General features: G+C 65.8%; 1 non-coding gene across 1 annotated transcript; it reads right to left on the bottom strand.

Annotated features, from left to right (window-relative positions):
• Positions 1-18659: 18659 nt before the first annotated feature.
• On the bottom strand, positions 18660-18778 carry LOC138919208 (5S ribosomal RNA). The gene has a single exon (XR_011429206.1). It is a non-coding gene; the product is annotated as a 5S ribosomal RNA (ribosomal RNA).
• Between the last annotated feature and the right edge of the window lie 1477 nt (positions 18779-20255).

The following is a 20255-nucleotide window of genomic DNA, read 5'->3' as shown; positions in this document are numbered from 1 at the left end:
CCTCAACGCTCCGTTAGCGAGACGGAGAAGGTGCGCATTGCTGGCCAGGAGCAGTGATCGAGGCACCCGGGACCAGCCGGGCCTAAGCCGCCGCATCACCAGTTTCTTGGAGACGGGGACTCCACTTCGAACTAGGACCGGAACCCGGACCATCCGAGGGGGGGCCGAGGGGGGAGGCAGCTGGTCCCAGGCAGCAGCTCCGACTGGCAGCACTCCCGCTTAACGGCACGCGCGCCTGGGGTCACTCTTGGCCCTCGGTGCAAGCACCGCAACTTGTGAGGAGTGGCAGCGGCTGGGGAGCGGAACGCTCCCCGGGAAACTTTGTGAATTGAAGAAGCCACCAGCGAGAGGACTGAGATCTTTGCGATGCGCCAGAACGGCGAAGCAGTGGTTTGACGAACGGGAGCGTCTCAGTGTCACTTGGGTTCCCCCCCCTGGCGGATAGCCCTCCCCCGAGCCCCACCAGAGGCGACAGAAGAGCCGCCACAGAGCATAAGTCCCGCGACTCACCGCGCCTCACGCTTGCGAGGAGCTTAAGTGCTCCCTCCGAAACGGTGCTGGCATCCGCGCTGCCACCACACCGCAGCGGGGGGGCTTTCGAGGAGGGCCGGAGGAAGGGTCTGTGCGAGGGAGCTCTCACCGAGACCGCCTAGTCTGCACGGTCGGCGGATTGCTGCTCCCCTTCTGAGCAGCAGTGCCACAAGAGGATCTCCGTGGGCCCGGAAGCAACCCGGCCTGGGCGGTAGGGGCTCCTTTCTCATGTGGCCCACAGACAGAGTCGAGCCAAACCAGCCTCTTGCCGTGGGTTGCGGGATGCAACACCAAGGAGCTGCCTAGGGGGGGCATCGCAGGCTTGTGCCGCAACCGGGGAGTCGCCCCGGAATGACCGGGGCCTCGAGCAACAACACGTGCAGCCAAGAGGCAGCCGCCCGGCCCCAGGGAAGGATGGGGGGTCAGAACCGCACGGGTAGTAACGGTAGGAGCCCGGCCCCTATGAATCCTTCGAGGCAGGGTCTCCAGGGGAAAGTCCGGAGTCGAGCTCGAAGGCGGGGGGCGCGGCATTTGGGAGAGGCCGGAGGGAGCGCCGCCTTGTGAGACACTGCCACTGGATAAAATTGAAAAGCCAGTGGCGCAGGCGGCGAGTTTCCCAGGGAGGATGGAGGCAAGGCCGTGTGCCCCTGGTCCTGAGGGCCCCAGGTCTTGTCTCCGACCACCAAGACGGCTCGACAAGTCCGGCTGCGAGGTGCACGGAGTTGAGGTCCGGATAGGGAGCGGGCGTGACTTCCTTCACGATTCCCGAATTCCTAAGGAGCGCTGTGACCAGAGCAGAACCGGGATTGTCCGAAGCGAAAATTTTGGCGAAAGAGCCGGAAGAGGTACCAACTGCGCCAGCGTGGCCTCGCTCCGCGCTCCGCCCTCTCACGCCCCGGCGGCGAGGCTTTGTCCTTAGAGCCTACCACTTGGCGCAAGCCCTCGGGGAAGGACCTGTCCCGAGTTCGAGACTTCCACACAGGGCCTGGCCGCCGGATCCGCGCCTGCGCTCTGTCAAAATTCTGGCGCTCCCGGAGGCGCCCACCACGGCACTCCTTCGCAGCTGCCCCCGGGTCCCTAAAGAGGGCACCGGCTGGCGTCTCAGGAGGACTTCGAACAGCTGCTATTCACCCTGATCATTTAGCCCCGGGCAACTCGTTCGTGGCATGAGAGTCCGGGGCCAGATTCGGTTTCCCGGCGGTTGGCCTGAAAAGGGGAAACCGCATCAGCTCTCCTTGGCTTGGTAAGGATCTGCGTTGGGCGGCCTCGTCATAAGGAGGAGGATTCCCGCTGAAGTCAGCCTTGCTCTGCCGCCCCGTGGGAGAATGAAGCAGAAACGCACGGTCAATGGCCCTAAACCCCCCCTCGCTGTACACAAGGGGGGAGGACTTCAACGGGACGAGGTTACGTGAGGCGTGGAAGAGCAAGCGTACACCATCTGGGGGACTTTTGCGACGTCCCGTTCAACTCGAAAAAAACTGGGCGGGAAAGAGTTCCGCCCAAGAGGCCCCTTTCCCGGCCACAACACTTGCAGTGACGCGGGGCAAAGGGTTGCAGCCTCTAGAGCCACGCGGCGGGTGGTTGCCCCACTCCCCCCGGGAAGCCACGGGTCCCTTTGGCACCCATCAATTCCGAAGATCCCGGCCGAAACCCTAAGGCATGTGGGGGGATCACGCTCACTTCACCGCCGGATCGTTGCCGAAGGATGGAACACCCCCCTGATGCGCGCAGAGCCGCGGGCCTCTCGGGCCGCAGTGTCAGGAGAGCCGGTAAAGGACACTGGACCCACGAAAAGGCAAGCTGACGTGAACTTTCATGCCCGCCCCCCCCGGTGCAGCCTATCCAGGTGGAGAGCAATCCGGGGGGAGCGTGCAAGGCGAGCCCCGCCTGCTCCTCTCCTCGGGCGAGGAGAGGGCTCAGTGGCCCCGAGCAGACGGGCAATTGCCCCGGCCAACAGCTTGTTCTGCCGCTCGAGGAGGACAGCGTTCACTGGCGTGGCACACGCGGTCCGGACATTCAACAACCCACACGGCTGGCGGCAACCTTCACCGGTGAAGTGATGAACTGAAGAACTTTGAAAAGGGCTGTTGCGAGGGTAGGGCGCTCGCTGCTCCCCAGTCTGGGAATCTCAAGCTCCAGTGCACCGGATGGTGAGCCTCTGCTTCAGGCCCACCAAGCGAGCCGAGCCCCAGTGGTTAGGAGCTGAGCCCCCTGAGCAGGTCCGATGAGTGAGCTCCCTGGCCCCGCGGACCCCGGTCGGCGACGAACCCCAAGGGTCACACTAAGCGCGTCAATGCGCTGCCCCCGGCCCTCGCTGACGGGCCGAACGGGGACAGGACAACGACGGGGGGCACTCCTCGTTCACGGGGCCCAGAGGCTCGAAGCAAATTGGCCACCTCCCTCCGGCTGGGCATATCGGTAGTTACCCTCAGTCTTCACCAGGGGAGCGAGGGACTCCCGTGAGGCCGTGTGGGGCCCTGACGTGCCAAAGGAAAGTTGCGGCATCCCCGTGCCGAGGGAACTCTGGCGTCGGTTCCTTCCTGACCGAAGCGGTGTCCTAAGCGCAGCCGGGGATGCCAAGGCCGCGTTCAGCGCCCGACACAAACAGACGGGCGCTTCCGACAAGCACAAAACCGTCAGACGCCAACATGAGGCGCCGGGCGTGTTCCGGGCCCGCCCTCACAGGACAATCCCTTCAGGTTACATCGGACGCGTGCCTCCCCTCCTTGACGCCCTGCTCGACCGGTCCAAACGAGCTTGGCGCAGAGTTCCTGCGTCCGTCCCGACCGGGGAACGCGCTGAACAACCCTTGACCGATGCATGCCGAAAGCCCGGCTGCTGTCCTCCCTCTCGAGCGCATCGGGTCCCCTTGTGGGGTCTTGGCGAGCTTCAACCCCTTCCCTGCTCCCAGGTCACCTGGAGGCTGCGTGGACCTCGGCGGAAGGGAGGCTGCCCAGGCACTCAAGTCTGATTTGCAAGGCAAGGAGCCTCCGTCGGCGCAAGCCTGGGGGCTCAGGCCGGCGCCGCCAAGGGGAGCGCGCCGCCTCCTGATGTCCGCTCTCCCTTCGGTGGCTCCTCCGTCGGTTTTTTCGCCGAGGGCAGCTTTGCGCCCCTCTCTCAGTCGCGCCAAGGGTGGGGATCTAATGATTCCCAGGTCAGACACCATCCGACGGAGCTCGGACGGCGGACCTCTCCGTATCCGGCCAACCCCAGGAGGGCCCCGAGTCCGCTCCCGCAAGGCAGAAAACCCTCTTGGCCAAAAGTCCAGCCAGCCTGACCCCGCCCCCCGACCCCAGCACCCCTCCTGTTCGTGATCCCGGGATCGACAGAGGCAGCGGCTCTACAAGCGGCTGGCGAATTAGATTGACGGGGCGCAGCTTGGAAGAGGCCCTGGTTCTCCATGAAGACTCGCGGTTCCGTCTGTGGGGACTCTCCAGGGGGACGGCGCTCACGAGCCAGGGCCCAGCGAAGCGCAAGCCCCTTGGGATCCAGCGGACGAAATCCTGGGGCGGTAATGCCTTGAGTTGGGCGCCCACAATAAGGCTACGGCAAGGTCTCCGCCCACGGGAGTGACGTGTCAGCGACCCGAGACGCCAGAGACCGAGCGCAAGCTGCAGTACTTGAGTCTGCTGTGGATGAATGAGGCGGAGCGGCTGAACTGGAACCGCCTGCTGCGGAAGCAAAGCGCTGGGAAAGGACCTCTCTCCGTCGGGGTCCAGGGCCACTGGCCACAGCTGCCGGCAGACCGGCCCGCTGCCCCCCCCCGGGCTGTTGCCCGGGGAAGCGGGGGGGAACCGAGCATCCTGAAACTTCGCGGGGTCCGCCACGCTATAGCTCAGGACGCTAGGACTCAGAAAACAATCCCCGTGGGGGCGGGAATAAAGGCCGCGTGGCTGTGCTGGAGCAACACACATTGAGTCACTGTCGCCAAGCTGCGGAGCAGCGACAGCACACGGCTCCTGAAAGGGCCTGCGCGCGCCCGGCGAGGACCGTGGAAAGGCTCCCGCGTACCAACCCTCTGCCTCTCTCTCTACTCTCGGAACTCGAAATCTCAGGGCGTGAGACTCAATCGCCTTTCCGTGGGAGGGCCCGCTTTTCGGCGCGAGGAGCCCAAACCAACCCGACCACAGATTCCAAGTCCCTCGACTTCCCGCGTCGGTTCCACGTAGAAGGAGCAGCCGAATAGGAGATCCCGGGCCCAGTCGATCCCCCCCAAGGGGTTGCACCGCCTCGAATGGCCCCCAGAGATGAGGGCACCTGCGAGAGAGGATCTGACCAGGGTGCCTTCTCCGATGCGGCGAGGAGCCCTTTCTGAGCCCCCTCCAGGATTGGCTGGGCGGCTCGTTGGCTGCCCGGTTTGTGGGAAACCCCTCTAGCCTCAGGGCCCCTCTTTCTGAGGGCCCAGAATGAACGGAGACAAGGGCTATTGTTTGTCCTCCGGACTCAGAGGAGCCCGGGGACCCCGACCCAACCCAACGGCAGGGTTCGCCGGGCAGGGAGAGGGCCCCGGCAACTTCCCACCACCGGGCGGGGCGAGACAACCGAGGCTCTCAAGTTTTTGCTGAGGTGCCCAGGCGGGCGGGGCTAGCGCATGACTCGAAGCAATTGACGGGGGACACTTTCCAGGTGCGCCGGGTGACGACGACTCCGGGGGGCCGCAAACCCTGGCTGCTCTGTTGGAAAGTTGGCCAGCCTACCTGCCGCCGAGGAGTCACAGCATCGACCGGCGAGCACAGTCGCCAGGCAGAGCTCGCAAGAATGCCTGGCCGGCGGGTCTTGCACGGAATCCGGGGGGGGACAGAGCGACGGGGCCGCGGCGTTGCAAGCGGGCCTTGTGGCGATGACATGCCACAGGGTCGCCAGGAGAGTAGCAGCGTCGACGGACGGTGTCAGAGAGCGCTCCAGGCGGATCCAACACTTGGCGGGCTCCGGCCGGCTCCCTCCGCTCGAGCGGAAAGAGAAGCCCCTGTTACTGGAGTTAAGGCATTATTCCGGGGTGCCGGACACCCTGTTCGGGCAACCTCAACCGGAAGCTGGAGGCACTGCGTTCGCTGGAAGCCCGAGCAATATGGCTAGCAGCTATCTGATTGCGGAAGCCTCGACCGGCAGGTAACCGGTGCTCCCCCTTCACGGCCGGCAATTCTCACCTCGGCTTCGTTCCGATAGCAACACGCTTCAGATCACAGTCCCCGCCCGTCCGGAAGCCCAGGAAAGGGGGTGTCTTGTTGTAGTGAGCTCCGGCCAGCCCTGCCCCGTGCGAGCCCCACGAAGGTCCGCAAGGTATTGAAGCACCGTCTACGCGGGATGGTTCAAGCCGGGAGCTTCGAGGCATCGGGCTGGCAGCAAAGAACCACCCTCCGGGGCCCAGCGACAAGGTTCCCGTGCGACGAAAGTGCGGGCTTTCTTTCTGCCGCTTCGGGGGTGGCGCTGATTGGTCGGACGGCCAGACGGCCTCAGGCTTCGCCACCGTCGGGCCAAAGCTCTGAGAAGACGTGCGATGGGCAACTGGCAATCCCACGAGATGCGCAGCCGAACCCGCCGGTAGGCACTCCAGAGGGCGGGGAGCCAGCCCGCGCCATTCGGCGCCAAAACATCTTTGGTCACCCCTCCCCCCCCGCTCATCCCTGGCACGCCCGTCCGGAGCTTCTCGGGCAGGGGGCCTGGCAGAGACCTATTGCTGAAGGGGTGGGGCGAGTCCCGGAGCGCCACCCTTCTTTTCGCTTCGACGTCGCCCTCCCACACACCGAGGTGGTCGCTAAAGGGCGAGCGGGAAGAGGAGGTGCCTCCTCCGGCACGACAGCCGCCGCACCTCCGCAGAAACCGGCCGGCTGGGTAGCCGCAGCGATGCAAGGGACAACCGGGAACCGGACAGAACCAGCCAGCAATGCTGCCGCGCACCCAAAGGGAGAGCGTGCCCGAACAACCGTCTTGGAAAGTCGAGCGAGCAAGAATGGGGGTGAGAAGCCCGGAAAGCAGGTCTCTTGTGTGCGCAGGCTAAATTGAGGGCCAGCTGTGGGGATCATCCCCGACCGATGACAGGTCTCCCAGGCGGCGAGCCTTGGCCATCGCCACCCCTCGAAGTGGCAAGGGCGGTGTCCGACTTCGACAGCCCGGGCACCTTGCCGGCTCTGAGGAGGCCACTCGTGGTGAGCACGAGACGCGAAGAGGCCGCGGTTTGCACTCGGGACCGCGGCTTCGCATTGCGAGACGGACGGAGCTAGCGAGGTTCCGCCCAGTCGGCACCCCGGTCCTCGTCGGTCGCTGTATTCCAAACTTGGCGAGCCCATCTCGCGGCGCTGAGAGGGGCACTTGCCACCTCAGCAAGACGGAGTCCGTGCCAAACAACACACGAGATCGGGAGGCCTGGCGCGCCGAACTCTCTCATGGGAAGGGAATTCAGGGGAAGGAACGTTCGCGAAACAAAGTCGGACCCAGGCCTGCCTGCCGGGAAAAATAGAAGTGGCATGGTGCGAATGGGTCTCGCACCACTGGACGGCGCGGGTTCCATGCAAGCTACGCTTCCAGCAGCCAACCTCGGCTCTGGTGCGCGGGACGGGCAATGGAGTTCGCTGCCCGACACTTCCACGCGAGCTTCAGTCAGCTCCGGCATCCCGGCGGGTGCGGCCACCTCAATGGCGGGGACGGCTTTCGACCCACTTGGAGTGAGGCCATTCAGAGGAAAACGGTTCCCCGCGTCAGAGGGACCATTCACGTTGGGACCGGTCCGCCTGGCAAAGGGCGACGCTGCGGCGGGCTCCCGCCCCTGGCAACCGCTCTTGGGAGGACTCGCCGGGCCCCGACCAAGCAAGGGCGCTCCCTCACAGCGCAGGCGCGGTGGACACCCGGGTCTGCCGCACCCCTTCGAGTAGGCCCGGAGTCAGAGATCGGGCCCGAGAAGCTGCTGAGGTTAGTTTTGAACAGCGACAGCAACGCGTTGGCGAGCCCCCCGACTGTGATGTGAAGCTTCACAAACTGCTTGGAGAATTGAGGCCGGCCCCGGACGATGACAGCGCCAGAGACCCGCTGAGAAGAGCAACTCTGGGTCCCAGGGGTCCCGAGGATCAAGCGGCCGGCTGCCCTGACCAACGGAGCTCGAGAACCCCGCCAAGTCATGGCACCGAAGGCCAGGTTGGGGCGTTTCGCCAAGAACCTCCTCCGCCCCGCAGTCCTCAGAGAGCGAGGCCGGAAAGCGCGTTGGCTCCAACCAACCCCGGCGGATCTCCCTTTGTGCTGAACCCGGCGGAACTGGGCGGAGCCCATGGCGACCGCGGCAACCGGGGAGGAGGAGAACCGCCTGCAGGAAGCCGACCCGCAAGAAGCTAAGCGTCATGCTGTTATGGCAGCATTTGGTCGACTCCCAAGCCGCGAGCAAAGACTGGGGCGAAAAGGGCCGGAACAAAGCTGCGTTGCGTTGCCATCTGATGCCCGGGTTCTCAAGACTGGCGCAAGACCCGCGGAAGGGAGGCCTGTCCGAGCGGGGGAGAGGAGGCAAAACCCCCCCCACCGGACTGGATGGAATCGACCGGACTCTACCCCTTCCCCGCTTTCTCTGAAGCACTTGGCAACCAGAAGCCGCTTGCCCCACTCCTGCCACGCGGGGGCTGAACTGAGCGCGACTTCTGTAGGAAGAGGGCCAAGCACACGGGCCTTAAGGGGCCCGCTCAACTCCAGGAACGCTTTCCAATCGCTGTGGGAATCTCCCCGGCGCACACGAGGGACACGGGCCCAGTCCCGACAAAGGGGCCCAGGCTGCCAGCTGTTTCAAGCTCTAATGAACACAGACCCTTCCCTGCGCGGCAGGCCGATCACCTCCAACAGGCCAGCCTCAACACGGCGCCAAGCGAAACCCCGGGAGCGTCGGCGCTTGTGCGGGTCCTCCCCTCCGGAACGTGAGAGGAGGTTCCGCTGATTTGAGACCCCGACGCCCGCAGCGTAGCTGGCCGCACGGGGCGAACAGGAGGAACCTCGGCCCACAGGGGTGGAGGCGCCGCAGGCCCACCTCCTGCCGGGAGGCCGTGGCGTCAGTCGCTACACGGAAAGATCCTATAGCCGGAAGACGGCGGTCAAGCTGAGGGAGGCCATTCGCACCGCAGGTGCGTTAGAAACCAGCCCCTAAGGTTCGCAGGCGCGAGGCAGCAGCCCTTCACTGATTGCCGCCAGCCTTTCTGGGCCATGGTTGCTGCAGGACTCGTGTCCGGGCATAATGACCCCCGGCACAGGTCCGCGCCGCGCGGGGAAGGGGCTGGCTGTGCTGGGAGGCAAACAGGCACTGCAGTCGCCCTGCTCAGGACTGGACTCGCGGCCAGAGGCAGCAAGACGCTACCTCTGTCACAAGGGCCGAACCCCTCAGGTAGGCTTGACATTCTTTCGCGTTGCCGACCGGGCACCACCCACCGCAAGGCTTGGCTGCGAACCCGGCGGTCAGGGAGCCACTGCCTCAGGCCCCTCGGAGATCGCAATCCTTCGGGGCAAGGCCCCGGTAGCCCGGAGGCCCCAAAGCCCGTGCCAGAGGAGGAGACAGCCCACGGCGAGGCTCCGGGACGTTCTGGAGCCTTTCTCGGCCCGTAGTGAAAGTGTACTCTACTAGGGGAGTCCTGGCAAGGTTCGGGGAACATGGGACGGCCCGAGATGAGGCCCAGTCACTCCGGGTCACTGGTCCTCGAGTCTACTGCTCCGGACTGTCGGGGCCGTCATTCTACCGGGCGCTGACCCAGGCCCAGAACAGTAGCCAGCGACCCGGCTTCACCCCTCTGTCGAGGCTTTTGCGCGGCTCAAAAGTGGGAACACTTCCCTCTGGATCACTAGAGTTCCTGGGGGTGCGCTCGCGAGGGGGGAAGCCCCGAGATCACGACAGCCCAGACGAACCACTCTCAGGGAGCACTGACGAAGGTTGAAGAGGGTGTCGTGGTTCGATTAATACCGGGGGGTGCCTGGGAAGGCCTGGCAGACATGCCTTGCTTTTCACAAGGCTCTGGGGCCCCCAGCCAGCATGGAACCTGCCGAACTCCTGGTCTCCCTGGGGCCCCTTCAGGGCAACGCTGCTCACGGCCTAGAAAGCGACAGCCTCCTTCTGACGAGGCCCTCTTATCCTGCTAGGCTGGGGGGCGCGCTTGCCAGACAGGAAGGCCCATGAGACCCTCATCCCCCGGCTCGCATTAGGGTGCCCGGTGAAGTATCGTTGAGCATACAGAGGAGTCTCCCGGCGGCCCCGTGGGGCACTGCCGAAGAGCCCTCAACGCCTACGGGGGCTTGTCGGAACTAGGGAGACCCCGAGACGGGTGACCCCCCCTGCACTTTCATGCCCAGATGGATCTGGATCTCCTCATCCGGCCAGTGTCGATCAACCCCACCGTGGCCGGGGGCGGGGGGCGGGAGAGATGCAAACTGCCTGAGGGAGAGCAGCGCTCCCCGCGAGGTCTCGTCGCCGGTCCAGCGCCCCCAGCCGACTGACTGCCAGAGGACAGACCCTCCCACTGGCCCAGTCCATCACCAAGACGTCGTCCCTGCAGCGAGTAAGGCGGCTGCGAAGGTCCCTTCCCAGGCCAACTGCTGTGGGCTCCCCACCCGTAGAGGCAGAAGCTGCGCTAACCCGGAGGGCGCGTGGGGCCGCCTCGAGGCTTGGTTGCAGTCTTCCACGCCCCTCGCAATGCATGTGCCAGACCCCCCGGTTCCTCAACCTCAGGGGTCCCCACCGGGAACAGGCCGGGGTGCGCGGCGTGCTGCCGTGGCCAGGGAAACGCCAGCCGGGCGAACCCGCCCTTGCGCAGGCCCTTTGGGGCGAGGTGTTGGTTGATTCCCTTGACCTGCTCGGGTTCGTCCCCGCTTCTCCACGCCTCAGTAGTGGATAGAGCTGCGCGGCTGGGGCTTTAAGGGGAGGAGAAACAGAGCCCGTGGGACCCGGGGGAGTCATACACGCAGGGGGCCGGCGGAGACAGTTTGGAAGGCGGGAACCGGGGCTCACTCCACCACTAACCCAGAGACCCGCGAACGGGGCCGGACCCAAGCAGCAGGAAGGTTCCCAAGGGAGATGAGGACAAGGGGCCAGAACGGGCCTGAAGAACATCCGGAGGGAGCAGCGTGCCTCATACGGCTTGCCACCCTGCCGGTGCGGGGTTAAGGAGGGCCCCCCAAAGGAGATACCGCTACTTTCCACCGGCGCTTGGGGGAGGCGGGAGCTCAACGGACTCCTGTTCCGCCTCCTGGTGAAGCGGAACCAGCGATTCGGATACCCAACGTTGACCCTTCTGTCCGGGAGCCCTTCGCGAGCGCTGGTGTTCAGCCGGAGGCGCATCCATTCCCAACGCACGTAGCCCTCCGACCGACCGGAAGTCGGGGTGGTTGCCTAAGCCCGAGAGGGTCGGGTGCCGGCCCAGGGCGGGGCGGAAGGGACCTGGCAGGGAAACGCCGGCACGCGGAGAGGGTCGGACCAGTGCCCTTAGAAAACGCTGGCCCTGGGTGCGGGAAGTCAAAAACCCGAGCGGGCGGGGGCAAAACCCAGTGGACACGTCCCGCTAAGAAGTTTGCAATTGTCAAGTTAAGGCCATCAGGTGCCTACTGCTCTGTCTCAGGCCCTGGAATGTCAACCTGCGAAACGGGGTGCGGTGGCGGCCGGCCGCTGGGGCCCAGTATTGCCCTAAAGTGGGACCATGAGCGCTTGCGCTCCGCAGCCGAAGCCAGCCCGTCGAATCGAGATCAGCCGGGGACATACGCAAAGCATCAGCCTCGGCTCTAGTTGCTCGCGCGGCTGAACGCGCGGGTTTTCGGACGCCATAGAAAAGTCGAACCGGGAGAGGGGCCCCGGTGGGCGCCCGTCGCCAAAGAGGCGCGGGCCGAAGCGTGGACGAGGGTGGAGGTTTCCCCGCAGGGCCAGGTCATCAGGCAAATTACTACTGAATGGTGACGGCGGGCCCTTGGCGGGCTCAGTTGCCGTCCTAACCCTGAGCCTGCCGGTCCTGGGACGACTTCCGTCATATCCCGGGCACTTCCTGCCCCAATCCAGACGCGAAAGGCGACATCGCTGAGACAGGGGGGTGCACCGGCACGACGCTCCCGTCTTCGGCCCCTAAGGGCAGGGAACTTGTCTGCCCAAGGACACCAGGGATGTCGCGAGGAGAGGCTGAAGATCCCCGTCCTTCCAGTCAACGGACCGAGCGGGTCGCGGACTCCCACGAGAGGTCAAGCTCTCGGCAGCCGAAGCTCGAATAGGGCTGATGAACCACCATCCTCCGCTCCCTTTGAACCACTCACGGCCTGCAAGAGGACCGCCGGGCGCTCCCGGGGATCACCTGCCTGGATTTGCTTCCCGAGTGGCCAGAGACGAGGCGATGCGCATCAGTTCTCGGCTCCGGCAGCTTGTGAGCGGAGCGGGCTTAGTAAAGTGCGGAGGGCGACTCCCATGTGTGACCTTCGCATCTCCGGCAGGTCCTGTCGACCCTGGCTGCCCCCCAGAGGTTGGGGACCCGCCGAGTTCCGCCCGGGGACAAAGGCCGCCTGCAGTCCTGACCTCGAAACTGCTTACTCTTGGCATCCAGCAAGGGAACAACCAACCGGCGCTAAGGGATGGTCCGCGTTCAAGGAGTCTCACAGCTCCCGCGAGCAAACCTTGGCTATGCTTACCCTTCCTTGTCCGCCTGAAGGAATATCCCGGCACGGCCCTCACCAGCCTGTCCCGCAAGCCGACCGCAACGCCCTGCAATCATTGACTGGGCAGTTGCACAGCACTGACAAGCAGCTTAACCGAAAATGGGCTCCTTCAGGACGGAGGAGCTTTCGGCAGGCACCCCGGCGCGGACGGACGGGGGTTGGAAGGGTGGCCGATAGCAACTCCCCAACGGCCCGCGCGTGCGGAGGCCCCCCCGAAGTCAAATCCTCACGCGGCGAGGTCACAGCTCGGCGACCTCCCGGGGTCTCGGGGACAAGGGGTCAGAGCAGGAGGGGCGCGGCGGAAGAGACTCAGCTGCTAAAACGGCCGCGCTCCTGGGAACCCCATAGAGGCCTGCTCCACTGGCCCATCGTGCCGCAGACCAGCAATCGCACAGCGGGCTCAATGCAGGCAACCCGGAGCCCCAAGGGGACCGAGGGTTGCGCCCGAAGGGCTCCATTAATGCCGAGGACGCTCCACCCTCCCCATCCGAGTGGCCAGCGACGCACGGCCGAAAGCGTGGAACACACCGGGAAAGGCCCCGCCTCTGAGCAAAGCCGCCCCATGCCGATGGACCGCGTCCCCCGGAACGGACTCAGACACACTGAGGCAGCAGCTGACAAATTTTCTTCATTGGATTCTGGCGGAGTCGAGCCCAGCCAGACGGTGAATTGCGGAAGGCTCGCGGCCTGAGGGTGGAACACGCAGGCGTAGCAGGGCATGGCCCCCAAACCTCAAAGGGTACTGCGACGACGCTGGAGCCGAGGGGGTCCTCCCCGCGCTTTGGCGTGAAGGGGGACCTTTTGTCTGCGGCGCGAACCATTCTCGGGCCATGACCTGGAGGGGGCGATGGGCCGCCTTCAGTTCGCCGCTCAGGGCAGTTTTTTCGCGCCCTCCCCAAGCGCTCACCCCCCCAGCTTGGCTGTCTCCCTTTGACGCCCCTAAACAGGTGGAGATCCCGCATCAGAGCACGCTGGGATCCCTCGGCCCTGCAGATGGGCCCGGAAGCGGGGTCGGGACGGCTTGGCAGCTCACCGACCTGCAGCGGTCAAAGCCGGTCCCTGCTTCGAAGGAGGGGGCAGGCAAACCTGACTGAGAGGCACGGGCTTGGCGCGACTAGACAACGGGACAAAGGGTTCGGTACCGTCCATGACGTCTTCTCGAAGCCCCTGGGGGGCCGCTGGCGGGCCGGGGGGGGACAATTAGCGAACTCGGGCTTGGGCCGGCGTCAAGACCCCCTGGAGAAGCAGGGGGGCCCCGGGCAGGGGCCGAGTCGGAGCCAGCGTAGGGGGCGACCGGCCCCTGATTGGGCACTGCCCACTTCAGGCTGTCTCGGCTCAAGCCCCCTACAAAAGGACCAGCCGAGCGCAGAGGATCTTCGCTCGTTTCAAAATCAGCACTAGAGCGGCCCGGCTGCCCCAGGAGGGCAGCTGGCTTACATCTCGCATGAGCGAAGTGACATGACCCCCACAGCGGGTTCTCGAAATGGTGGCGGGGCCGCTACGGGGAGAGTGACTACGTGCGACTGTCCCGGAAGGGATCTCATCGCCCCGGTCCGTTCTCAGCTGATGGTTGTACATTGAACTCACGGACGCGTTCTCGCGGTGATTGACGGACAACAATCGGGGGCCTTGTCTCACCAAGTGGTTGAGAAGAGAAGTGACGGGGGACGCGAAGAGTCTGCCCCCACTCGACACACGGAGTCGAGCTCCTGGTCAGCGTACATCCCCAGGGGACTCATGCCCGGATGCGAGGGGGTGTAACCCCCCGAGGAAGGAGGCAGGCCTGCCCGAGCGAAAGTCGCTCGAAGGGGCAGACGGACACCAGTGCTATTGTGGGGAACGGACTCGTGTCCTGGGGGAAGGAGGCTTGGTCCGGGCACCCCCCACAGTAGTCGCATAGGCCCGCGGGCGGTTCCCTCAACCCAGACCGCGGAGGGGTGCCTCACTCGGGGAGTTGGCCCGCCAAGAGGCAGACGTGTCACCCGGGCCTGGGCCCTGCATCATGACCAGCGTGACCGGGTGCGAGGGTGCCCCCTCGGGCATGTTCGACTGCGGTCGACTTTGCCCCTCTGGAGGTGTCGCCCGGGCAGAAGGTTGACTGGCCCGTGTTGGCACCATGAGCCTGTTGGGGCTGGAGCAACTTTGGGGTCCGACGCGGGCATGGAAAGTTGTGGAGCGGAGGGACATCTGATTTCCTTCTGACTCTAGATTGCTACAAGCGACTGGTCAGCTGTCGACGGTCTCGACGGGACCTATTGCGCCCGGGCGGAGAGCGATTTTGAGCGCCTAGCGGGGGACCCACCTGCTTCGTATTGCGTGCCTGGCATGGATCACTTGGCGGCGATCCGTCCTTGCAGGCCGCCCGGGGCACGCGCCCGAGACGTCGGAAGGCAGCCGAGCGTGCGCCGCCCGGAGCTAGCCAGATCCCCTCCACAGCCCCAGCAGCGTAGCTCCTCGGCAAGCCTTAATCCAGCGGGAGCAAGGCCCCCAGGACCCCCACCCCTTGGGGTCGGACTTTTTATCCAGGGGTAAGCTTTGGGCAGCCCGCAGGATGGTTCTGAGGGGGGACTTCCGCCTTGCGAGAGCGGTCAGGGCCGCCCAACTCTCCAGGCGATCAGGCCTCTGAGGCAAGCAAAGGTCAACATATCCGAACCCTGGGCGGTCTGGCATGCCGTTCCCCAGCTGATTCAGGGGACTTCAACCGGCCTAGTTGGACCTGAGGCGCTGAGACGCCGGAGGAGGATGGCCCTCCGGAGCTGGACTTGGCAACTCTAGCCTAGGGGGGACCGGGGGAAGCACCCGTCCCACCTGCCCCACCACAGAGCGGGTTCAGGGGACTCCCTACGAACTTGGGATCGGGGCACCCTTTGACTGGGGTCCCCCCAAATTGTGAGTGGGTGTTGGAAGCGGGCCCCCCAGCCTCTCGCCCGCTGAATCCGGGCTGCGAAGGAGGCCGTCCGGGGCCGAAGGGCGGTGCGGCGCGGGGGCGGCGACCTCTCTGGAGTAGGGTCCGGAGAACCCACGTGGCCCTTTTTAGGCGCCCGCCTGAGGCAGGGCCCTGGGGCAGCGCTCGAGTCCCCGCCATTCGTGAACTACCTGGGCATCGTCCGAAAGGGCCGAACCTCGAAGTAACTGCTTGGTTCGGAGCGGCAGCACTGAGGGAGGGCACCCTCTCGGCTGCAGAAGCAAATCTTGGGGAGGGCAAACCACACTTTCGGCCGTCTGCCTTACGTCTGCCTGCGTTTCAGGGGGCATACGGAGCGGATGCCCTCCTCGCCAGGGGGGCGAAATCTGCGCACTTGATCCACACGGGAGGGGCGAGGACGGGATAGAGTCCGCCGCAAGCCCCTGCGGGCCGGGCCTATCTTTCTTCGGAGGGGGGAGATTGCTACACCCGTCGGGGTTCGCAGGCTGCCGGGTTGGGCAACACACAACAGACGCTCACTTTTTTTTTTTTAGGCCCTGCCCAAGAGGCAGCTTCCCCACAGGAGGGCGGTGGTGCTTGAGCTGGGCCCGGGCAAGGAGGCGGGGGCCCTGGGGCTGGCGATCACCCCTGGGGCCCTGGGACGTGCAGACAGGGTCTCAGGAGTGCAGCGCTCCTGGGATCCCTGTCCCGCGACCCGGACGCCCAGGAGCCACGGACAGGCAGCCGGGCTCGGGCTCGCTCTCGCTCTCGCTCTCGCTCTCGCTCTCGCTCTGTGTGTGCGCGTTTTTGTGTGCGCGTGCGTGTTTGTGTGTTTCTTTCCTTCTCTCTTCGCCTCTTCGTTCTGGCTCTTTTCCTCTTTCTGCGGGGCGCCCCCGGACTTCCTGAGTTGACAGAACGAGCAGCCAGAAAAGTCAGGACACGGAGAACTTCGCCCGAGAAACCAACGCAATCTACCAGACGTACAGAACCCCCTCCCCGACGACCACAGCGTCCACAGTCTGCTCGAGCGCAGGTAGGGACATTACCCAGGGTCTCCCACAGGTTAGCTCACCCGTTAAGTCTCCTTAGTTTTACCAAGATGGCTAGCACGCCGAGGATGGACGGATGAGCGCCACGGTGTGATTACGGGGAGGGAAACGCACGTCGGAACACCCGTTGGTGCCTCCCGACGTCACCGGTATCCCCGTCCCGAGACCTCTGGGCTTCAGGGTTCTGGGCCGCAGCCCTCTCCCGTCGTCCACCCGGGATCCAGTGCACGATGTCTGCACTGCCCATCTCAAGAGTTTGGGCCCTGTGGGCGTTCTTGGATCCCGTTGGAAAGGGGACCTCGGGACGCGAGGGAGAGGAAAGGGCCGGGGGGCCGGGGTGGGGGGCGGGGGGCGGGCTGGGGGAAAGAGAGCGACGCCATCAACGCATGTCTGACCAGGACCTCGGCTGTGCCAGGCTCTCCATTTCCCACGGCACCGCGTCCCGTCGTCGGGGACGCCGCCTCTCGTCGGGACGTGTTGGTCTGCCGTCGGTCCTCCCGTCCCAGGCACGAGGCGGCGAACTCCCCCAAAGGCAGAGATTTTGGCACCTGCGTCCTCGGCTGCTGGGTCCGGCCCCAAGCAGGCACGCGGCCCGCAGGTGCCGGGCGAATGTCGGCGGAAAGCACTATGCTCACAGGGAAGGACGGCAGACGATGAGCGCGCACCAACCAGTGCCGCGCTCCGTGCTGAGCGGTGTGCTCCGTGCTCCCGCTTCCGCGCTCGCAACAACGCCACCGACGAGGCACTAACAGGACCCCCTTTCCAACCAGATGAGGCAACTGCCGCTCAGGGAGGGCGAGTCCCTCGCAGGAACGGCGGCCCTTGCTGCCGAGCCTTCGTTTGAGACCAAGCCTCCGGGCCCGCACTCCGGGAAACTTACGGAGACACAGCCCCAGTTCTCCCAGCAGAACACGCTCATCGGAGGTCAGATTGGGGGAGCCGTCGGAACCAGAACCACCCAGGGCGCTACCCTGCAGGGAGCGACGCGCGGCCCGCCCCGCCCCGCCACCCCGCCATCCCGGGCAAGCAGGAAGCAGGCCACAGGTGCCCTGGGTCTGCTCTGGCAGGGAAAGTGGGGCCCACGGGAAAAGGGAAACACGAGGATATTCGCTCCCAGGATGATTGCTGAACGGTGAGAGGATGGAGGTTGAGGTCCTCTCTTCCTGCTCTGCCCGCATGTCCCAGCTTCTCCACAGCGAGCAACTATTGCTTTCTGTCTGCGGTGGGGAAGAGACGGCTTACCTTGATGAATTCCCCCCTTGAAAATGTAAAAGTCCGTGCGATCTGAGGCAAGTCTCCCCTCTCCTCCTCCCTGTCATCCCCGCTCTCCTCCCCTGGAGCAAACTCCCCTCCCGCTTTCCCGGATCCCCTTTCCGCGATAGTCTGCGCGGACACAGGCAGGGGAAGAGCAGACTTTCAAAGCTGCCCGAGCCGCACGATATGAAAGCTCAAGCCAAGGAGCCAGGAAGGGCTGGCCGCTGAGGACGGAAATGTCCTCTCGGGGGACTCGTCCACTCCCTCTGGCAGACAGAGGCCAGGAGGGGGGCAGGACAGAGTGAGGCACCTGAGTGAGGGGACACCAAAACCCTGGGCCAGCGCAGCAAGATTCCTAATCCTTCCATCCAGTCTGTTCAGAATCAAAACGGATGCAAGGGATCCACGAGGAGCCAGACACCGACCTTTCAAACGAAGGCAGGACCCCCCCCCCCCCCAAAAGACAAAAGCGAAGACGGAGACGGAGTTGCATCCCAGCCGGGGAGCGGGGGGAGGCGCTTGAAACTTAGACACTTGGGGAAGGGGACGTCTTTAAGGAAAGACAACACAAAAGGACCCGTACCAACTCCGGTGCGGAAACGAGGGTTTCTCGCGAACGACGGTATCAAGGACAGCCAGGTACCGACTTGGAGAAGCTGACACACGGCGCAGGCATCAGAAAATCCAGAAGCCGTCCCGCTTGGGATGGATGGCCAGGCCCGGAAGGCTCCTCTCGAGCCCAGTGGGCCCCGTCCTTCTGTAGGTGCTGTTTGGAGAGGCCTGACCCGGGGTCTTTCCTAGATGGGCTCTGGAAGACGGAGGGGCTGCTGGCAGCTTGCTGAAGCTGTCCGGGCCTCCGCAGCCCGGAGCGGGATCCGTTCCATCGCACACCACGACTCGACCAACTGCTTGGGTGCCGCGCCGGCCGAGTGGACCGCTAGGGTCTCTCAGGAGCCTGGCGGGTGGGAAGAGGCCGCCGAGGACAGAGGGAGCCCGCCGGACGAGGGCGGCGTCGGGGGCACGGCCACGCGGGGCCGGCCCCGGTTGGCCCTGGGTTCCCGTGGGGCCGCGAGGTGGAAGGGCTGGGCGGCGGCGGCGGCGGTGGCGGCGGCGGTGGCCGCGGCCGCGGGGCACTCGCGCGGCTGGACAGCGGTGGGGGCGTGGCGGGGCGATGGGGCGACCGGTGAGGAGGGAGGAGGGGCGGGAGGAGCGTGGAGGGAGCGGCGCTGGGGCCGTTGGGGGGGGCGCAAAAGGAGAGGGAGGCGGCGGGAGGCAAAAGCCTACAGCACCCGGTATTCCCAGGCGGTCTCCCATCCAAGTACTAACCAGGCCCGACCCTGCTTAGCTTCCGAGATCAGACGAGATCGGGCGCGTTCAGGGTGGTATGGCCGTAGACGCTGGCGGCTGCCGCCGGCGCCCCTAAGAAGCCTCGCGCGCGCGCGCGCTGTCGCCTGGCCCCTGTGACGCGCCGTCGCCTGGCGTCTGTGACGCGCGCGCCCGAGCCCCTGTGACGCGCACCGGCCGCCCGCGTCCCCTGCGCCCCGCGCTCCGCCGCCTGCCGCCTGCCTGCCACTGCCTCCCGCCGCCGCCGCCGCCGCCGCCGCCGCCGCCGCCGCGGCCAGCCAAACCCTGCCCTGCCCTGCCCTGCCCTGCCCTGCCGCCCGCCCAGGGCGCGGGAGGCCTCGGGCACCCCGGGGACTGTGGGCGGGCGGGGCGCAAGTCTAGGCGCTCTCCCAAGCCGGCCCCGGACGCTCCAGGCCTCCTGTCCGCCCGCATCCCGGCGACGGGTCGCAGGACATCCGGCTGCTCTGCTCGGGGACAGGTGGCCCGGGGCGTCGGGCGCGTCGGCGCGTCGGCGCGTCAGCGCGTCGGGGCCCCGGGCCGGCGAGGCCCCTCCGGCCCGAGGCGCCTCCCAACGAACCCGGGCCCAACAACCCCCGGCGGCCGCCGCTCCGGCCCGGCCCCAACTTGCCCAAATCCAGCTGGAGCCACCGGCGCGACCAGAGGGCATCACCGGAAAGCCCTCCGGGGCGGGCGGCGGGGCGCGGGGAGACCAGGGCGGGCCACCCTTCCCCGCCCCGCCCCGCGCCCCGCCCACGGGACCCGGACCGCGCCCTCAACCCCAGGCCCCGCGGCCACCCTGGACAGCTCCTGACTGACCGACCTGAGAGACACAGAGACAGAGACAGAGACAGAGGCAGAGACAGAGAGATTGAGAGGATCCGAGACACGGACCCAGACAGACACCCCCCGGGACAGACACACAGACGCTCACGCTGACACAGAGAGGCCCTGCCCAAGAGGCAGCTTCCCCACAGGAGGGCGGTGGTGCTTGAGCTGGGCCCGGGCAAGGAGGCGGGGGCCCTGGGGCTGGCGATCACCCCTGGGGCCCTGGGACGTGCAGACAGGGTCTCAGGAGTGCAGCGCTCCTGGGATCCCTGTCCCGCGACCCGGACGCCCAGGAGCCACGGACAGGCAGCCGGGCTCGGGCTCGCTCTCGCTCTCGCTCTCGCTCTCGCTCTCGCTCTGTGTGTGCGCGTTTTTGTGTGCGCGTGCGTGTTTGTGTGTTTCTTTCCTTCTCTCTTCGCCTCTTCGTTCTGGCTCTTTTCCTCTTTCTGCGGGGCGCCCCCGGACTTCCTGAGTTGACAGAACGAGCAGCCAGAAAAGTCAGGACACGGAGAACTTCGCCCGAGAAACCAACGCAATCTACCAGACGTACAGAACCCCCTCCCCGACGACCACAGCGTCCACAGTCTGCTCGAGCGCAGGTAGGGACATTACCCAGGGTCTCCCACAGGTTAGCTCACCCGTTAAGTCTCCTTAGTTTTACCAAGATGGCTAGCACGCCGAGGATGGACGGATGAGCGCCACGG

This window comes from Equus caballus, chromosome 1 (assembly GCF_041296265.1).
Source record: "Equus caballus isolate H_3958 breed thoroughbred chromosome 1, TB-T2T, whole genome shotgun sequence".
Taxonomy (NCBI): Eukaryota; Metazoa; Chordata; class Mammalia; order Perissodactyla; family Equidae; genus Equus; species Equus caballus.
Note: the sequence above shows the minus strand (reverse complement) of the source record. Positions and strands in the feature narration are given on the sequence as shown.